Here is a 21,817-nt window from a genome sequence, read left to right on the forward strand (position 1 = left end):
TTAAAAGCAAGTAAAGAAGGTTCCCTTTAAAATTACTTTAGTTATCAATTACTAAAGCTTTTTTTTTTTTACATCGTGTGAATGTTGATTATAATGAGAGAACTTGCGTTTAATTGTAAGGACGTTTTATTCATTCTTTAGAGTTTCAAAGATTTAATCGTGCTGGTTTAATTTTATTCGTTTCTTGTTTTAGGCAAATTAGGCCTAAATAATGGGAACGAAATTATACACTGCTTCACATTTAAACATACAACAATTTCTTAATCAGTTTACAGACAAATGTCTTTTTCCCAATAGGTTATGTCAAAATAAAGGGCAGGTAACGAATAACAAAAATGCATGTTGTTTTATTAAAGGAAAAAATATATTTAAATACAAAATATAAATTAAAATATAGGCATAATATATTAAAATATTGACATGTTGCATATTAATCCATGTAGCCTACCCCCCCTAAAATAGGCTACCACTTTTAATGCTCGGATGCAAAGTAAACCACAATTTATTTCGCATAATATAATGCATAATTAATATAATATAAATAATACGGCACACCTTTTAAATGTGTCCAATCTAAAATATGGTTTAATACCATGTAGCTTAGAAAATATAAGCACAGACTCTTTCTCTTTCTCGTTCTAAGAAATGCATATATCTTCATAAATAGCAAACTTTCTTCTGTGAGTATTAAATATTAAATATATTAAATATTTAAACCATAGTGTTTTTCTTTCATTTTCCGTGACTGAAGCAGTCAGATGTAACACATCAGCAAGGCAAAACTGACGTCTATTTGCGAAAATGTGCTTTGATGCGCTTGTTTGATAACTTGTGGTTAAAGCGCCACTCAGCGGTCAAAGACTGCAAATGCACCTTACACCGTGGCGGCAGCGGTAGGAGTGGCGGTAAAAGCGGCGTTTTGGATGTCTAGTTATTGTACCTCCTCTGAATATTGTTCTCGGCGGACTTGTCAGAGATTCTGAAGGTTCACCATCTGTTTACAAAGACGGGGGAGTTGATAGCATGAAACCACTTATGATTCATATTGGCACCAGGTGAAAGATAATTTCTCTTCCTGATTAAATAATGATAAGTAGAATGGCGTTGTGTGGGTGAGCGGTTTGCTGATGTCAACGTTGTGGATTGAGTGGCCCATGGTGGCAGTGGAGTTATGGTATGGGCAGGCATATGCTATGGGCAACAAACACAGGTGCATTTTATTGATGGAATTTTGAATGCACTGAGATATTCTGACTACATTCTGAGGCTCATTGTTTTGCTATTCATTCACAACCATCACCTCATGATAATGCACAGCCCCATGTTGCAAGGATCTGTACATAATTCCTGGAAGCTGAAAACATCCCAGTTCTTGCATGGCCAGCATACTCACTTGACATTTCACCAATTGAGCATGTGTCGGATGCTTTGAATCGGTGTATACGACAGCATGTTCCAGTTCCTGCCAATATCCAGCAAATTCACACAGCCACTGAAGAGGAGTGCACCAACATCCCACAGGCCACAAATTAACAAACTGATCAACTCCATATGAAGGAGATGTGTTGCACTGCTTTTTGGACCCCCCCCCCCCCCAATTTTAGAGTGGCCTTTTATTGCCATCCTAAGGTGCACCCGGCTATTAAAAGCCTAGGTTTGATGTTTTACGAAGAGTTGAATTATTAAAACATAATGAAAATATTAATTAAAAGAAGCCTTTTATTTTATAGGCATACACTTTCTTTTAAATTCAGTAATCACTAAATATATCATATATAATATATGGTTATAGCTTTGCATTAACTGCATCACTAGTCAGTGGTTTTTGCAAGTTATCTGTGCTCCAAAATATAAACCATACCAAAGAAGCTCATTGTTTTTTATTATTATTTTTGTTCTCTACACAGGCTACAGTGCTGTGATCTCACTGCTCAGTCTTGTGAGAGTTTGTCTTCAACTCTATGGTCGTCAAACTCCTTTCTGAGAGAACTGGACCTGAGTGACAATGATCTGCAGGATTCTGGAGTGAAGCTTCTTTCTGATGGACTGAATAGTCCAAACTGTCAGCTGGAGATACTGAGGTAAATGGTTTTTAATCAAATAAATGTTCAAAATATGTGGTGTGTTTATCAATTTGTAAAGCTCATGACGTAACCGTGCATATATTACTCTTTGTTTTGTTCTTTACAAAGGCTACAGAGCTGTAATCTCACTGCTCAGTCTTGTGAGAGTTTGTCATCAGCTTTACAATCATCAAACTCCTTTCTAAGAGAGCTGGACCTGAGTAACAATGACCTGCTGGATTCTGGAGTGAAGCTTCTTTCTGATGGACTGAAGACCCCAAACTGTCAGCTGGAGATTCTGAGGTAAATGGTTTATCATAAAATAATTTACAAAATGCAATCATAAAGGAATGACTGTCACAAAGGTTGCCATATGCTCTCAATGGAATGCCAGAACAACAGATAAAAAAATTACCCCATATTTATACACATACCTATTATACAGATTTTTCAACCTGAGAAAAATGACCCAGGTGGACTGTGAACATCTGACAATAAAAATGTTGAAATATTGCGATTAAAAATTTAGCATTTTCAAATACATCTATTCCATGAATGAATTCCTCTGCACAGCCCTACACAAGCTAGCAGCACCATCTAGTGGTTGTGTGCTGAACAACCATGGCATCTAAGCCAGGGTCTAGAATTATCAATCACCCGGCACCATGTGCACGTAAAAACTGATCTATGAAATTGTTTTGGTCACCAGTTTGTGAGAATGCAGTATGGCTTAGTGTGATTCTAAAATGATAAAACTAGCAGTTCACAATCTTTTTTTTTACATTTTTATTTACATTTATCCATTTACAAAACCCTTACAAATGAGGAATATAACAAGCGATTCATCATAAAGAGGTAAGTAAACACAAAGTGCTTGTAATACAAAGTTTCAGACTTTGTTTAGAAGTGCACAAGCTAGAACAGGATGCCCTCTGTGTCTAAGCGCATCTCAGTTCACAGCAAATGCTGCTTCACTTGAACTCCATCTTACACAAGTGCTATGAGTTTGGATCACTTGGATTTGAAAATACAACATAAGGCCATCCTCAAAAATATTTTGGTTTGCAGTAAAGGTAAAAATCTTTAAAAAAAAGGGTCTGTAAGTAGGTCTATATATTTTTTCAAGTTTCAATGTAAAAACAAAGTAAATTTTTGTGGTGATTATGTAGGTATGAATTTAAACAAATTAGCATATTGTGACATCACTGGCTGGGTCTTCAACCCATGCCTTCGGGCTCATCATTGCAAACCTCATTTTGATGCAGGCTATATAGACCACAAACAAATTGAAATCTTTGCCAAAAGCATGTTTATTGCATGAATTTCAGGTGAGGAAAAAAAAATAGGTACTGTTATACTCTTTTACTTGCATTCACCGCTAGGTATCATGCAACCTACAAATGAGAGAACTATTACTTTGCTTTCTTGGGATGACACTTTTGTGAAAAAAAAAATCCTGTTTGATTTGGGCGACAAGTGTTCATCGGCCGATCGTTAATGCGCATCTCGTCAGTAAAGCCGGTTCTCTAATCAGCGGTTAATTCCATCAGGTGCGTGATTTCACATAGAGCAGCTGTTACTACACAGAGCCGTTGTTAACTGAGAAGATGTGCCAAAAAACGCTGAAAATGAAATCACGCACCTGATGGAATTAACCGCTGATTAGAGAACCGGCTTTACTGACGAAATGCGCATAACGATTAGCCGATCGTGATTGGAGCACCCCTAGTGTTAATTGAATTGATTGTAAAATCGATTTTGCATGTCCAGATGCATTTTATACAGCAAATAACACAAAATATAGGTAAATCCACGGACAACAGGCAGGACGAATGTAAAAATTCAATATATTGGTAAAGACCAATATTTCTGATGATTTATTGGCGTGATGTTACATGCACAATGACAAACAGGAGTGCAACATTCTCGAAAAACAATAAGCAGAGTGGACTGCCATAATGCAAAACATTTACTATAGGCTTCAACATGGCTGTGTTTACGATTAGAAATGTGAAAAAAAAAAAAAAAAAAAATCACATACGTAGGCGATTCTAGCCCAAATCTGTATACATGAGACTGTATGAATACCGGCAGAATTCACATTTCTGTTGTAAAAAGAGAAACACTGTGCAGAAGTATTATTTGCTGTTATGCATGTGTGTCCGAAGCTGCAGCTGCTGTGTGACGTGTGTAAAAAAAATAAAATAAAAATAAAACTGACTGGACACGCTCCGAGAGAAGGTCATTAAAATCAATTTCCTATTTTCGTTTTCGAAACTTGTGGTGGTTGATTTCTGCAATAGATTTTCGAACATAAAGTGACAGTCGACACGATTATGGTTTTAGACTGGATGGGAGAAGGGATGGGAAAAGATCTGGAATCTCATGTATCAACCTTACGTATGCACAAAAAGTTTGCGTACGCCAGCTTTCATGCTCATGGTCGGATGTATGACGGCAAATCAATGCCAATAATAACCGAGTATACAACTGATGCTTGCACGCGCAGTAAATCACTTCCGCGAGAGGAAAACTAAATCGGATATGAGGAAACGGCAGCGCGTGACATGTCCTCTGCGCGCATTAAAAGTCCTCACGTGCGAATGGTCATTCCCCACATCCTCGCGCTCGATCTTCTCACCTTTGCTCGCGCGAACACTTTTATTTTCGTCAGTCATGGGGCGGGGCTTGCTGTTTTTGTTGTTATCTCAAATGTCATTGGTTATTCCCCTTTTCCTGAAGTCAGTAAAAAGGGTTCATATGTGTATCTCTTATCACAAGACTGCAATCACTAGCAATCAGAAGACTTCCAGTTAATCAAGTATCTAGAAAAGATCTACTCTATGAACAATGCAATAAATGATATTAAATGAAGACAAAAATAAATAAAACAATGAGACAATAACTCACATTTATCTGGTCCACTGATGAAGTCATGTGTTAAGTCAAGTGAATTTTTAATCATCTTCTAACAGGTGAGCATGATCGGTGAACAGGGTGAACTTTCTTCCTAGTAGGTAGTAATGCAGCTCCAGGATAGCCAGATGCAGGACCACCTCCGTTTTAGACCGGGGCAGTAGTTCTCCAAAATGAAGCCCGGCCAATCATTATTCCGACATCTAGGAACTTATGGACTTGCCAGGACCCAGGGGCAGCAAAAATAGTGATGCAGTGATCGGGGACCTTTCATGTGTCCCTGTGCACACAAGTTAATGGGAACTGGGCTTTACTGTAAGTCCGCGGAGGGGGAACGTGGGTTTGGAGTAAGCTCACAGCACTTCCAGAGACTAACAGGGCCTTGAAGGGACGGCCGTTGACTTTTACCATGGCCTCTGGTGCTCCTACTGGTAGGTTATGATGTAGAATATAGCCTGCCAACCATGTCTGCACGGGAATTGAAGTGTGTTCTGTGGGCATCGGTTCATCCTGGGGACCGGGCCCGTCGGCCTGCCCCTAGGGGTCTGCAGGATGCCCTCTGGCACACTTTGTCCCTGGACCGCCCTCCGGGGAAACTGCGGTGCTCGTTCTCCCACTTCCCGGCTCCAGGCCGCCTTGGCCAGCTCGACTGCTTCCACCAGTTCCAGCGTTGTCCCCGGTTCCTCATGGCGACCGCCTGACAATGGACACGGGGCAAGGCATGCAGGAGGCAGTCAATCACCACTCATTCCATTACTTGTGCAGCCGTGGGGTTTCTGTTCATTAGCCAGTGTTGCGCCAATCTAGTCAGTTCTGCAGCCTGGGCGTGAGCCGGTACATGGGGTTAAAAGATACACTCGTGGAACTGTTGTGCCCCACACACCGGGGGCAGTCCTACTCGTTCCAGGATTTCCTGCTTCACGTCATTGTGGCAGTCTGCCAGAGCCGCGGGCAGGCGGAAAAAGGTCCACTGCGCCTCTCCCATGAGCAGGGGGGCCAAGGCAATGCCCAGTTATCTCGTTCCCAGTCATCTCGTTCCCATCCCTCCAGGGTTGCTGTTTTCTCAAACATTTGCAGATAAACCTCAATGTCATCGTGAGCTGACATTTTGGGCAAGAGCTGGGCGGCTTGTATCCGGGGATCTACTACCGGAACGCGCTGGAGGCAGGTCAGGTGGGGGCCAGCGAGTTCCTGTTCCATCTCACCCTGGCGAGAGGCCAGATGTTTCACAATTTGATGCAGACGTTGCAGCAGTTCATCCATCCTTTCGTGGGGAGGAGCGCTCGCATTCTCCACCATCTGTCACGGGGATGGAAGGAACTCACGACAAGGAGCTCAAAGCTCAAAATAAATACCCCGGAGGGTATATTGCTGGATGCTCTTCTGTGCAGTCCCGTTGTAGGGTTGATCGGTCACACGCTGGTTTCTGCAGAGAAAGGAGTAAACACAGGTTAATTCTCAGCCGCATTGGAGACATCAGACTCCCCGTTGTCAGGCCGCGCATGGCTTATCTGCCCGCCGGCAAACGAGTCTCGGGTGTGGCCGATCAGCCCGTGATGACGTTTTGCAGGTGTATGGTATCCATTTCCAGGGCAAAGCTGATCTGTTCTCAGTACACTCTTCACACTATGTATGTATATAATATGTTTTTAGTTGTACTGTATCATTTCTTTGATGATGTAATAACATATTAAGTCACATAGGGAAAAATATTTTCTGTTAACTTACAAACCCAAATGTCATCATTCCTAATCAACAAGAAATAATGTGCAGAATTTTAAGAAAGTGTCTTATTTCAAAAGACAATAATGGTGGGTATTCTAGATTAAGCTGTACATTTATGTCACGGATTTATGTCACGGTAGGAAATCCAGTGTTTCTTCCGTGTCATGTTTTGTTATTGTTTTTGTACTTATGTTGTCCCCATGTGCTCGTTTAGTTGATTGTCATCACCTGGGTGTTGATTGTCTCGCTCCAGCTGATCTTCATCACACCTCAGCTACTTATACTCACCTCGCTCTCTCTCTGTTGTCAGATCCTCTCTCATGTCTCCGTGTCCTAGTTGGATTACCGTCTTCCGTGTTCGTGTGCTGGATGGGATTCGTGTTGTCGTCCTCGTGTCAGTGTTCCGGTCTGTTCCTGGTTTCACCCATTGACCTCCTTCACCTGCACCATCGACTTCACCATCCAGCTTCTCTCACGCCACCGTAGACCTTCCTTGCCATTGCCAACATTCTGGACTCTCTTTCTAATAAACATCATCTTATTGCCTGCAATTGCTTTCTCCTCATTTACCTGTCGTTACAGAAGGATCTGACCATCATGGAAGCAGCAGGCGATCGCTCCCCATCTCATCTGGAGGAATTTCTGCAGAGAGCCGTGGGTCGTATGGATCGCCAAGACAAAGCGATAGATGAGATGGGTCGAGCCTTCCAAGCAATGGTGACGAAGGTGTCCGAGCTCGCTCTCCAGACTCAACACCAACAACAACAGTCACCCGCTGCGCCTCCCACGCCACCCACACCGCCGATCGTCTCCGGGGGTATTTCCCAGCCCGAACCACGCCTCCCCATCCCTGAGAAATATGCGGGTGAGCCAGAGTTTTGTCGTTCATTCCTGTCTCATTGTTCTCTGCACTTCGCCATGCAGCCCCGCACGTTCTACACCGAGGAAATGAAGGTGGCATTCGTCTTGTCACTACTGACGGGAAGGGCTGCCCTCTGGGGGACGGCGGTGTGGGAGAATCAAGACAGCTGCTGTGCCTCGTTCCACGCCCTTTCGGAGGAGATGAGACGGGTCTTCGACCGCTCCGTCGCCGGGAGGGAAGCGGCTAGACTTCTCACGGACCTTCGTCAAGAGGACAGGTCCGTATCCGATTACTCGATTGAGTTCCGCACCCTGGCGGCGGAGTGTAAGTGGAACGAAGAGGCGCAGTGGGATCACTTCCTGCATGGGCTGGCTGACCGCATCCAACAGGAGATCCGCGCCGTCGAGCTCCCCACTTCTCTCAATAGCCTGATTGATCTCACCATCGGAGTTGACAACCGACTCGATCAAGCCGCCAGACGGAGGGGGAGAGCAGTTCTCGCGAACAGACCGGAGGCTCAGTGTCAGCGCTCAGAGGTTGCGGTCAGCCCACCGGGAGATCTTGAACCCATGCAGGTGGGGCGAGCTCGGCTCTCCCGGGAGGAGAGGATCAGGCGGAGATCCCTGGGACTATGTCTATACTGCGGCAGCCAAGAACATCATATCCAGCGTTGTCCGGTTAAAAGACCAAGCCCGATAGTAAAACTGAGGCTACTATCGGGTGGGATCTCTGCCAGGAAGACCTCATCTACATCGACACTCCTTCCGGTGAGTCTACGGTGGTCCACCCACGCACTCGATCATCACGCTTTGTTGGATTCTGGGGCAGAGGGTAGTTTCATGGACTTCAAGTTCGCTTGTAAGCTTAACATTCCTCTCACCTCCCTCAAACACCCCATTGCACCCTTTGCTCTCAACGGACACAGATTACCAGTCATCACACAGACCACATTACCTGTTTCTCTCATCACATCTGGCAACCATACTGAGGAGATCTCATTCTACATCACGGACTCACCTCAATTCCCCATCGTTCTCGGTCACACCTGGCTTCAGAAACACAACCCCAGGATCAATTGGCGCCTGGGATCTGTGGTTAGCTGGAGCGAGGAATGTCATTTGTCTTGTCTTTTGTCTGCTGGTGTTAATGTTTCTGAGTCTGTGTTTCAGGGGGAAGCAGTGGATTTGGCTAACGTGCCCGCGGAGTACCACGACCTGAAGGAGGTGTTCAGTAAGTCTCGTGCTGATTCTCTTCCTCCTCATCGTCCCTATGACTGTGCGATAGAGTTATTGCCAGGTACTTCTCCGCCTAAGGGCAAGTTATATTCTTTGTCTATTCCAGAGACGGCGGCCATGGAGAAATATATATCCAGTTCTCTAGCAACGGGGTTTATCCGCCCTTCTTCTTCTCCAGCGGGGGCGGGGTTCTTTTTTGTGGGAAAGAAGGACGGATCCTTGCGACCTTGCATTGACTACCGAGGGGCTGAACAACATAACGGTAAAGAATACCTATCCTTTGCCACTTATGTCTTCAGCTTTTGAGAGGTTGCAGGGAGCGTCCGTTTTCACTAAATTGGACTTACGTAATGCTTATCATTTGGTCCGCATCAGGGAGGGGGATGAGTGGAAGACTGCCTTTAACACCCCTAGAGGCCATTTTGAGTACTGCGTGATGCCGTTCGGGCTCACCAACTCGCCGGCAGTCTTTCAAGCACTCGTTAATGACGTGTTGCGAGACATGGTCGATCTGTTCATATATGTTTACCTGGATGACATATTGATTTTTTTCTTCGTCTCTCCAGGAACACGTGCAACACGTACGACGAGTGCTTCTGCGGTTGCTAGAGAATGGATTGTTTGTCAAGGCGGAGAAATGCGTTTTTCATGCACAGTCTGTTTCTTTTCTAGGACACATCATTTCGACTGAGGGTGTTCGCATGGATCCTGAGAAGGTTAAGGCTGTGGTAAATTGGCCATCCCCAGAGTCTCGCAAGGCCCTGCAGAGATTTCTGGGGTTCGCCAATTTTTACCGGCGTTTCATTCGCAATTTCAGCCAACTAGCCGCTCCTCTGACCGCCTTGACCTCCCCTAGTTTGACGTTCAGGTGGTCAGACGCAGCTGAGGCTGCGTTTGCCAAACTGAAAAGCTGCTTTGTTTCAGCTCCCATTCTCGTCACCCCTGATCGCTCACGTCAATTCATAGTGGAGGTCGACGCGTCAGAGGTGGGGGTAGGAGCAGTGTTATCCCAACGCGCATCCTCAGACGGAAAGGTGCATCCGTGCGCGTATTATTCTCACCGTTTATCTCCTGCAGAAGTTAATTATGACATTGGCAATCGAGAGTTGTTGGCAGTCAAACTTGCACTGGAGGAATGGCGTCACTGGCTTGAGGGGTCGGGTGTACCTTTCATTGTATGGACGGACCATAAGAATCTCGAATACATTAGAACCGCCAAAAGACTTAACTCCAGGCAGGCTCGGTGGGCATTGTTTTTCGGTCGTTTCGATTTTACACTTTCTTACCGGCCGGGTTCCAAAAACATCAAACCCGATGCTTTATCCCGCCTTTTTGAGCGTTCCGATCGTACTGCTACTCCCGAGCCCATTTTACCGGGGACCATCATTATCTCCGCGCTCAGATGGGAGGTCGAATCGAAGGTGTTGACCGCCTTAGAAGGGGTAACGCCCCCGGCTCGTTGCCCACCGAACCGATTGTTTGTGCCGGAGGGGTTACGGTCAGACGTTCTCCAGTGGGGTCATTGTTGCAGTGTTGCTTGTCACCCAGGGGTTAGTAGAACTAGATTTCTAGTCAAGCAACGATTTTGGTGGCCTGGTATGGCTCGTGACGTCCACGATTTCGTCTTGGCTTGTTCAGTTTGCGCTATTGGTAAGACCTCCAATCGACCTCCAGATGGGTTACTCTTACCGCTGTCTGTCCCTTCAAGACCCTGGTCCCACATTTCGCTAGATTTTATCACCGCCCTCCCGCCCTCTAAAGGCAATACGGTGATTTTAACCGTAGTGGACCGGTTCTCGAAGGCGACTCATTTTATTCCCTTGCCCAAATTACCTTCAGCCAAGGAAACAGCGGTAGCTGTCATTGACCACGTCTTCCGCATACATGGCCTTCCGACAGACGTGGTTTCTGACAGGGGTCCCCAATTTGTGTCCAAATTTTGGCGAGAATTTTGTAAATTGTTAGGAGCGACTGTTAGTCTTTCTTCCGGGTTCCATCCCCAGAGCAATGGTCAAACCGAACGAGCCAATCAGGATGTCGAGAGGGTTTTGCGATGTTTGGCTTCCAGTAATCCTTCGTCCTGGTGTCAGCAACTCTCAGTTGTGGAGTACGCACACAATTCTTTGCCAGTGTCATCTACGGGCATGTCTCCATTTAAGTGTAGTTTAGGGTACCAACCACCTAATTTTGTCAGTACAGAATCCGAGGTTTCGGTCCCCTCCGCACACGCACTAGTCCAGAGGTGTCACCGCACCTGGACCAGAGCTCGCAGAGCTCTGCTCCAGGCTAGGTCGCGCACCAAGGCTAAAGCCGATCGCCACCGGTCGAAGCCTCCCCGTTACGTCGTCGGTCAAAGAGTGTGGCTTTCTACCCAGAATATTCCTATGCGTTCCGTTTCTAACAAACTTGCTCCCAAATTTATTGGCCCGTTTTCTATTACCAAGATTATTAATCCGGTAACCGTGCGTCTTAGCCTTCCTCCGGCGTACAGGAGGATTCATCCCGTGTTCCATGTGTCCAAAATTAAATCGGTGATTTCTTCCCGTCTTAATCCGCCTGCCCCGGTCCCCCCCCCGCCTCGTCTCGTTAATGGGGAAACCACCTATTCGGTTAATCGTATTCTGGACTCTAGACGGAGGGGACGCGGTTTTCAGTACTTGGTGGATTGGGAGGGTTACGGTCCGGAGGAGAGAAGCTGGGTTCCTGCTCGGGACATATTGGATCACCACCTTATAGATGATTACAATCTACAGGTAAAGCAGGCTGGGAACGTCAGGTGACGTCCTAGGGGAGAGGGTACTGTCACGGTAGGAAATCCAGTGTTTCCTCCGTGTCATGTTTTGTTATTGTTTTTGTACTTACGTTGTCCCCATGTGCTCGTTTAGTTGATTGTCATCACCTGGGTGTTGATTGTCTCGCTCCAGCTGATCTTCATCACACCTCAGCTACTTATACTCACCTCGCTCTCTCTCTGTTGTCAGATCCTCTCTCATGTCTCCGTGTCCTAGTTGGATTACCGTCTTCCGTGTTCGTGTGCTGGATGGGATTCGTGTTGTCGTCCTCGTGTCAGTGTTCCGGTCTGTTCCTGGTTTCACCCATTGACCTCCTTCACCTGCACCATCGACTTCACCATCCAGCTTCTCTCACGCCACCGTAGACCTTCCTTGCCATTGCCAACATTCTGGACTCTCTTTCTAATAAACATCATCTTATTGCCTGCAATTGCTTTCTCCTCATTTACCTGTCGTTACAATTTATCATTACATAACTTTCACCAGTCATATTGTTATAATTAGTAAAAGCTACATTTCATTTCAGCAGGATGGTTATCTGAAGTTTTAGGTACCAATCAAAAGTAATCATAATTTTAGCTTATGTAACATCTCACCCTGGCCTGAATTGCTCTGAAATGGTTGTAAAGGATTGGTCCACTGTAGCGAAAATTCTGAAAACTCAATTATATTAAACGCCTTGACCAACAATTTTGAATACAATCACAAGACACCTAATTAAATATCTGCTTACCTGTATCAGTGACAGGCATTGCGTCAAATTGTTTCCTCTGTATCGCCACCACATTTAGAGCAAATGTGCAAGCTCCTTGATTTCTATAAAACACCATCACTTTTTTAGCATTCTCAACTACACAAATTAGTCACTGTCTGCACATTTTTGGCACTGTGCTACACTTCTATAGGTACACTGATAGCTTTTGTGATGTACACACGCCTATGATGGCAGGATTGTATGTTTCCTTGGTTTAAATTGAGAGAGCAGGATCACAGTTTCAAGTTAAATAATGTGGAATCCAATGAATTTATGAATCTTATTTATGGAGAAACATTAAAGTTAATTCGGTTGCTTCAGAGGAGAACACTTTTAAGAAGAAAGATTCAAGAGGGTCTAATGTCTAAAGAAGCAGACAAATGAAATGGATCAGTATGTTTGGTAAGAAAATTCTCAAATGCATTTAATCAACCAGACACATATCAATATTTAGTTTTATTTTATTTTAGTTTATTTAGTTCTTTATTTTGATAATGCACTTAAGACATTCTACTAACTATAAGTAACTTTGTTACATGTCAACTAATTCTCATTAAATTTCAACTATATGTCTACTAACTCTGAGTAGACTGTGGTTAGGGGTAGGTTTAGAGTTAGTATAAGATATTAAGCAGTCAGTCTATACTGCTAGCTGACATGTAGTTACAAAGTTACTTAATGTTAGTATAATGTCTAAAGTGGAATATCGAAATAAAGTGTTACCCAATATTTAACTGTAAACCAGTAGATTCATTTTCAGTATATAACTATATGTAATTAAAAATCTTAAACTATGGCATACTTTCCAATCGGCTTTGCTGATTTTAATAGAGTTTTGGTTATGTCGTCACATTTTACTGGAACGAGGGAGTATATGATGGGGAAGTCATGGCCTAATGGTGGCCTAAAGGTTAGAGAGTCGGACTCGCAATCTAAAGGTTGTGAGTTTGAGTCTCGGGCTGGCAGGAATTGTATGTGGGGGGAGTGCATGTACAGCGCTCTCTCCCACCCTCAATACCACGACTTAGGTGCCCTTGAGCAAGGCACCGAACCCCTAACTGCTCCCCCGGCGCCGCAGCATAAATGGCTGCCCACTGCTCTGGGTGCGTGTTCACAGTGTTTGTGTGTGTGTGTTCACTGCTCTGTGTGTGTGCACTTTGGATGGGTTAAAAGCAGAGCATGAATTCCGAGTATGGGTCACAATACTTGGCCAAATGTCATGTCACTTTCACTTTCACTTTTACTTTCATGATAGCAGGGAAAACATCATAGAACAGAAGGCGAAAAATAGCAAACATAATTTCTACTTTCATTTATTTAAAAAAGAAAAAAAGGTTTTGCTCAAATCAAATGTAACAACTGACTGTCAGCTGATATTTAAGAACCAAGTGTGAAATGCTTTTATAAAATAATGCCAGGATAATAGTAAATATAGTGATGTATATATTTAATGTTTTTCTAGACTAAAATTTACCAAAATGTTACACCTTTTGTGTTCATATCAATGGCAAATACTGTAAATACTGTAAGTCAATATAAATACATAGGCCATATATATTACTGAGGCTTCACTGTGTGGATCATAAAGTCTTAATGTAAAAAATGCATTACTTGTGTATAATACTGTATAGATGTATCATGCATAAGATTTGTTTATACAGAAGATCTAATCTGATTTGTATATTAATATGGATAAATATAGACTTCTTGGATAAATATATCTTCTGGCAGTATGGGAGAGGAAAAATGAATGGAGGATGGAAGAGAAAGAAGAAGGAATTTAGGATGTTAAGTGTCAGGAATTAAGGAAATGTAAGTGGGAAGCCTATTCTAGAGCTTGTGGAAAAAGGACTCGGACATCTTGACCCATTGATCGCCTGTCATGTAAGTCATGGGTCCTCTGTCATTAGTGACGAGTGGTGTGCCCACTGCAAACTGTCGGTTTCCCCCAACTGCTCCCCGGGTGCCACAGCATAAATGAGTGCCTACTGCTCCGGGTGTGTTTTCATGGCTGTGTGTGTGATCTTTTGAAGGGTTAAATGCATACCCCGAATACAAGTTTGGGTCACCATACTTGGCTGTATGTCACGTCTCTTAATTGATTCATGACCCATTCATCATTCTATTGTTCTTATGAAACAAGGCTTTCACACATCGGTCAGGTATGAGACATAATACTCATTAATATTTTATCATTATTCTTTCGTTTTCAGTCAGATATTATTAGCATTTGTTCTGGTATTTCAAGGTTTACCAAGCCACATTGTGTCAATCCCAGTATACATTTACCCAACTATTATCATTCGATAAAGATACAACAAAACATTTTCTTAAAACCTTATGCAAATTATGACAAAATGCATTATTAAGAAAAGCAACATGTACATTTTGAATATTGTTATAAAAATGCCCAAATCTCAAGAAAATCACAATTTACCAACGTAATCATGTGTTTATTATTTAGATATTTTAATGGTACAGAGGTTTCTCAATGGTGGGTGGTGGAGTGGAGGCAGAACGGGGGAGGGATGGAAGGCCACGGTAGTGAAAATGAATATGACCTGGAGGGTGGAGCAATGGCAGAATATCAAACAGAGGGGGACCTGGGCATTGGAGCAGAGACAGACCATGAAGCAGAGGGGAACCTGAGCTGTGAAACTGTGACAGTGCCTTACAGAGTCATGGCGGAACTGGCAGAGTGGGGGGCCAGGGCAGAGCAGGTCTAGCGGGGGGCCATGCCTTAGCAGGCCGAGTGGGGAAACATACCGGAGCAGGCAGAATGGGGAGCCATGGAGAAGCAGAACCATGGACAGACCACTTGGTCGTAACAAGACAGGCAGTGAGTTCATGAGTGGCCTCTGTGGCCATGGCAGGACAAGTTCACGGACAGCCTCCTTGGGCATGGCAGGACAGGCAGAGAGTTAGTGGACGGCCTCGTTGAACATGACAGGACAGGCAGAGAGTTAGTGGACGGCCACCTTGGCCATGGCAGGACAGGCAGAGAGATCGTGGATGGTCTCCATGGCTGTGACAGGACAGGCAGAGAGTTCAAGGATGGCCTCATTGGCCTTGACAGGGCAGACAGAGTGTTCAAATGTGGGTGCCACCAACTTGTGAGGAAGCTACGGAAGCCACCTTCTTGGGAGATTCTGCAGTGGACACCACTGCCTCAGGGGGCATTGGAGTGAGTTCACGGTTAGGAGTGGCCTCAGGAGCAGACACGTGGACAGGAGAGATCACTGGAGACATGGCGGCTGGGGACTCAGACGTGGTGGCCGTCTCGGCCAGAGACTCAGAAGTGGCGCCATGTCGTGACGAGACCTTTGAGTGGCGACCATGTCATGACGAGGCCCCGGAGTGGCGGCCATGTTGTGACGAAGCCCTGGATGATAAGCTGAGAGGTGGCAAGGTTCTGGAAGTTCAGATGAGGCGTTACGAGGCTCTGGAAGTTCAGCTGTGACGTGACGAGGCTCTGGAAGTTCAGCGGAGGCGTGACAACACTCTAGAAGGGCAGCCATTTTTGAAGAGATTCTTGAGTGGCAGCCATTTTGTGATTGAGCTCTCGATTGGTAGCAATGTTGAAAGCAGAACTGGGGATGATGTGAGCAGGCTTTGGCTTGGCAGACATGACGTGAGAAGGCTGTGGTTTGGCAGACATGACGTGAGAAGGCTGTGGTATGACCTGGAGTTGACCTTGGCTTGGCAGGCATAATGGGAGACAACTTTGAGGAAGTGTTGCGTTTTTCCTCCACAACACCCACAGTAAAAGTAGATCCACTCATGCACAAGGCAAAGTCTATACACTGTTCCAGTGACCAATGAATCTTTCCCCCAGGCAACTGAGAACGAGTGGGTTCTTTTAAAAAAAATCCTTACCATCACCCTTACCAACAACAGGTACATATGTCAATACATGACAAAGCACAACGGCAAGAACATGACTACTTATACAAACAATGAGGGTCACATGACAAGAACAAACCAATGGGAAACAAGACACGTGACTTAGACAACCAATCGGAACATGACACAGGGAACAAGAGGGCAAGGGAAGCATGACACAAACAAATACTACAAAATAAAAGACATGAAAACAGTAACATGTATGGGTTTTATGGCCTTATTTAAGTGATTTATTTTTTTTTGTTTTTCATTAACCATGCATAAAGATCATTTTCTCAAAAACAAAACATGTAGATACATGCTACTCACATATTATTATAGCCCAGTTTGTGCTGATTACAATGACTTTAGACTTTAGCAATTTAGATGTTTATTAGCAACTGAATAAATGACAAAACATGACAAAACATGATAAAACTTATCCAGGCCCACAAAACCCCCTTAGACCTCAGAGGGTTAATCAGGATTTGGCCCAGGAGCTAATGTCCAGCATGACAGACCATGCTCAATATTTTTTATTTAAGTTTTATACAAAAAGGATACAACACATAATGTGATATACAAATCAAACAAACTAATGTGAGGTGGACTGTTGCTGTATGTTTTTGTAGGCTGTCTGGCTGTATGGTGACAGAGGAGGGATGCTGTTATATGTCTTCAGCTCTGACTGCACAGCCCTCACCCTTGAGAGAGCTGGATCTAAGCTATAATCACCCTGGAGATTCAGGAGTCAAACTGCTCTCTGAAAAACTGGAAAAATTCAAGTATGTCGAGCAGGAAGATGCTTTAAGTTTTATTGTTTAAACTTAAGTGTCTCTGGGTATATTAATATAAGTCGAAGAGTTTTTAGAGGATTCAGCAATATATTTAGGACTTCTTTTAGTCTTCTAGTAAAAGCTTAACTGAACTGCTCAAACAAGTTTGTTTACTGACTGAATGTGACTCTGTGTGTGTTTTCAAGTGTGGATCATGCAGGAGAAACAAGGATTACAGCAGGACTAAAGAAATGTATGTCTACACACACTTACACATACTTACACACACTCTCTCTCTCACACACACACACAGCTGTAGGGATTGTTGTTGTTATTAATATCTCTTTGCTTGTGTTCAGGGGTCTGTTTTCTCACACTGGATCCAAACACAGCAAACACTGAACTCATTCTGTCTGAGGAAAACAGAAAGGTGACAGGTGTGAAAAAAAATCAGTCGTATCCTGACCATCCAGACAGATTTGATTATTATCCTCAGGTGTTGTGTAGAGAGAGTGTGTGTGGACGCTGTTACTGGGAGATTGACTGGAGTGGACATGTGGAGATATCAGTGTCATATAAGAGCATCATCAGGAAGAGACCGGGTGATGAATCTGTGTTTGGATTTAATGATCAGTCCTGGAGTTTGTTCTGCTCTCGATCCAGTTACTCATTCAAACACAATAACAAATACACTGTTCTCCATGTGAACGCCTCCAGCAGAAGAACAGGAGTGTATGTAGATCACAGAGCAGGAACTCTGTCCTTCTACAGTGTCTCTCACACAATGAGCCTCATCCACACAGTCCAGACCACATTCACTCAGCCACTCTATCCTGGGTTTATGGTTTATCCTGGATCATCAGTGAAACTGTGTTGATGAATCAGACGAAACTGATGAGAGTTTCTACACATAATTCTTTGAGCTGCATGATAAATCAGTAACAGTAAGATGTTATATGTCTTAATGTCTCTTCATGAAATTAATACTGCAGCTCAACTGCTGTCACCGAAATACAGTAGGTCGACATCCAAAATTGGTATTACCAACATGGGGCCGCTGCGTTATCTGCAAGTCAGATAAAATCATGTGTTTTCATTTCAGTTCATTTTTGGAATAAAAAAAAAATCAGGTTCCATATGCAGAGAGAAAAGAGAACGGTCCAGCATTTTTGAATTATGCCTTTACTGTGTGAACAAAAGTGGAGTATTTTCTGTTTCAGCTGGCTTATCGCACTGGTGCCTATGCACATATTCATTAGAAACAGCAGTCATTAACCAAGCCATTCGGCATGAGCAGCGGTCCACTTTGGCATATTGCTAATTATAATTTTTTTCCACCGATACTGAAAAACGAGTGAACTACAAAGCTTGTTTTACCTCATGAATAATAGTTAAGCTTCAAATGGACAGAAATGGAAAGAATATGGAAATGGATTTCTCCCGAGTGAGAGAATGAGAGAGCCCAACCATAACTTATGCTTAGCTTTAAATTATTATTTTTGTTTGTTTATAGCTAAGCCTATATTATTATATACTGCCATTATAGTTATCCATTAGAATTATATATTTTTAATTCTTGTTTTGTTCTGATAATTTGTGAAGTGAAGGGAACTAAAAATATCCTGTTGGTACATTAGTCTATAGCATTATTAGGCCAGCCATTATTATTTCTAAATGTAATAAAATGCAACTGATGCATGACTTATATATATTTTTCCTCTCACAAACATAATTTATTTTTTAGCAAATTTTTTTTTTTTTTTAGCAAAAATAGGTGATTAATCCCATAAAACTCAACTTATACATGACTTATAGGCTATATTTTTTTAGTCTCAAAAATTTATTTAAAACTTATTTAGACTTATTTACACGTGTTTAAAAAAATGCAGCAAATTAAAAAAAAAATGTACTTTGGGTTAGTAATTTTAATTGTTATATACTTAGGAACAGAGTCTGGGCCTATCCAGGCTATCCATTTTTTTTTTTTTTTTTTTTTGCATCTGAAAATGACTTCACGTGCTCTGGCGCAGATCCACCTTCCGGTTGCTCAGATGTTGACGATTTAAAAATGTTTGATATTAAGGTTACGGTCCCATTTTATACAGGATTGTTCATAAAAAAAAATGATATTGTTTGTTCTTATTGTATTGTTAACACAAGTTCATTTAAGATATTTCACATGCACTGTAACATTTTACCCTTTATAACTTATAAACTCCTTGAGATTTTAAAGTCAGTTTAATAGTATTGGGGTTGGGTAAGGGACGATCCAACAACTGAAGGTCTATGAAACCTGCGGTGCCATCGAGCAGCCGTAGCAGTCTGGCGCCGGGGATGTTCGGTGGGCTGGAGTGAGTTGCCGGGGACAGACTATCAAAGTGTCTGGGTGGTGTTCCCTTGGGTTCCACTAGGTGTCCTCCTTCCCACGGTGTCTGTCACCTTATCAACTTCCTGTTCCCTTATTTGGTCACCTTCCTCCTTGTTTGAGTTAATTGATTGCTCCCCACCTGTCTCCAGTTCCCTCATCACCTTCTGTGTATTTATACCCGGTCTGTCTGAGTCTGTGTTACGGAGTCCTTGTCTTATGTTAATGCTAATCCGTAGTCTTGCTTTTGTAGTGTTTTCTTGTCTGTTTTCTTGTTTATTTGGATACTCTGGTTTTGACCCTGCCTGGACTGTTTACCCCTTTGGATTTGCCTTTTAATAAAATCTCACACCTGCACTTGGATCTCTCTGTTTCCTGTATCACCGAACGTGACAGAAAGACTCCGTCACACTAGGAACCAGCGGTATGTCATTTTTCCGTTCCCCAGCCAAGATGGCAGAGTGGCGAACCAAGTATCTTCGGTTGACCACCCTCCGCCAAGAGGGCAATGAAGTGGGTGCCAAAGCTCAGGTGTTCTGGTCCCTGGCCGAGGCCATGGGCTATAATGATGCGGCCCTTAAGGACTATTTCAATGGCGGGCTGGATGATCCAGTGTCTCAGGAGGAGATGGCGCAGTTAGAGACACTGGGATTCTGGGAATTTGTGCGCTACCTGCAGCATCGACTTTCGTGGGGTGCCCCAGCCACTCCGGTCTCTTCCGTTGGGGTGGTCGTCAGCCCAGCACCACTGACCAGGATGGCTACCAGCCCAGCCCCGTTGCATAAGATGGCCGCCAGTCCAGCGCCAAAACCCAAGACGGCCGCCAGCCTAGTGCCACAGCCCAAGATGGCCTGTCCAGAGTCAATGCCCAAGATGGCTGCTTGCCCAGCGCCGCTGCACAGGATGACAGTCACAGCTGACCCTCTGGAGTCGAGTCAGGTTCCAGTGAACTCTCCAGAGTCGAGTCAAGTTCCTGTTGACCCTCCAGAGTCGAGTCAGGTTCCAGTGAACTCTCCAGAGTCGAGTCAGGTTCCAGTTGACCCTCCGGAGTCGAGTCAGATTCCAGTGAACTCTCCAGAGTCGATTCAGGTTCCAGTGAACTCTCCAGAGTCGAGTCAGGTTCCAGTGAACTCTCCGGAGTCGAGTCAGGTTCCAGTGAACTCTCCAGATTCGAGTCAGGTTCCAGTTGACCCTCCGGAGTCGAGTCAGGTTCCAGTGAACTCTCCGGAGTTGAGTCAGGTTCCAGTGAACTCTCCAGAGTCGAGTCAGGTTCTGGTGGACTCACCAGAGTCGAGTCAGGTTCCAGTGAACTCTCCAGAGTCAAGGCTAGTCACTGCTGACCTTCCTGAGTCAGGTCTAGTCACCGCTGACCCTCCAGAGTCAGGCCTATGCACAACTGACCCTCCAGAGTCAGGGCTAAATGATCTTCATGTACAAGTGCAAGTCACCAATGGTCTTCATGAACAAATGCCAGTCACCAATGATCATCGCGAGCAGAGTCAGGTCAGCACAGATCTTCTGGAGTCCAGTAAAGACAACAGGGGATTACCAGAGTTTGGTCCGGCCGCACGGAGGTCTGCTCCGCCTTGGGGGGCTCTCATCCTGACCACATGGCTGTGGTGGTCTTCTGCTCTGCCCTGGGAGGCTTCTGCCCTGACCACATGGCTGTGGTGGTCTTCTGCTCCGCCCTGGGGGGCTTCCGCCCTGACCACACGGTTGTGGTGGTCTTCCACTCTGCCCTGGAGGAATCTGGCTTCGACCACAAGGACATGGTGGTCTTCTGCTCCGCACGGGGGGGCTTCCGCCCTGACCACATGATTGTGGTGGCCTTCCGCTCTGCCCTGGAGGACTCTGGCATCGACCACAAGGATGTGGTGGTCTTTTGCTCCGCCCTGGGGGTCTTCATGTTGTTGATTTTGCTTTTTGTGTTTACTCCTGTCCCTGTTCCTCTCTGTTAGTCTGGCCCTCCGGTCCTCCCCCCTCCTGGTCTCCCTGTTTTGTGTTTACACTTCTGGTGCCTGTTCCCCATGTTTTTCTTTTCTGGCCCTCCGTCCGTCCCCCTGAGCCTCCACCTGTCCGCCTCCCTCCTGGTCTCTGTTTTATGTCTGTCGTGGAGCGTCCGGGAGCCGCTCCATAGAGGGGGGTACTGTCACAGTGTCTGGGTGGTGTTCCCTGGGGTTCCACTAGGTGTCCTCCTTCCCACGGTGTCTGTCACCTTATCAACTTCCTGTTCCCTTATTTGGTCACCTTCCTCCTTGTTTGAGTTAATTGATTGTTCCCTACCTGTCTCGAGTTCCCTCATCACCTTCTGTGTATTTATACCCAGTCTGTCTGAGTCTGTGTTACGGAGTCCTTGTCTAAGGTCTAATGATTATTCATGTCCATCAATTCAGTCTTGCCTTTGCCTTGTCTTCCTGTTTTGTTTTCTTGTTGGATTTGATTCTCTG

The 21,817-nt window shown here is 44.5% G+C and overlaps 1 pseudogene; it reads left to right on the forward strand.

Annotated features, from left to right (window-relative positions):
* Nucleotides 1-18,317, forward strand: part of LOC113072990 (protein NLRC3-like) — a 48,084-nt pseudogene extending 29,767 nt beyond the window's left edge.
* The last annotated feature ends 3,500 nt before the right edge of the window (nucleotides 18,318-21,817 follow it).

This window comes from Carassius auratus, unplaced genomic scaffold (assembly GCF_003368295.1).
Source record: "Carassius auratus strain Wakin unplaced genomic scaffold, ASM336829v1 scaf_tig00011187, whole genome shotgun sequence".
NCBI lineage: Eukaryota > Metazoa > Chordata > Actinopteri > Cypriniformes > Cyprinidae > Carassius > Carassius auratus.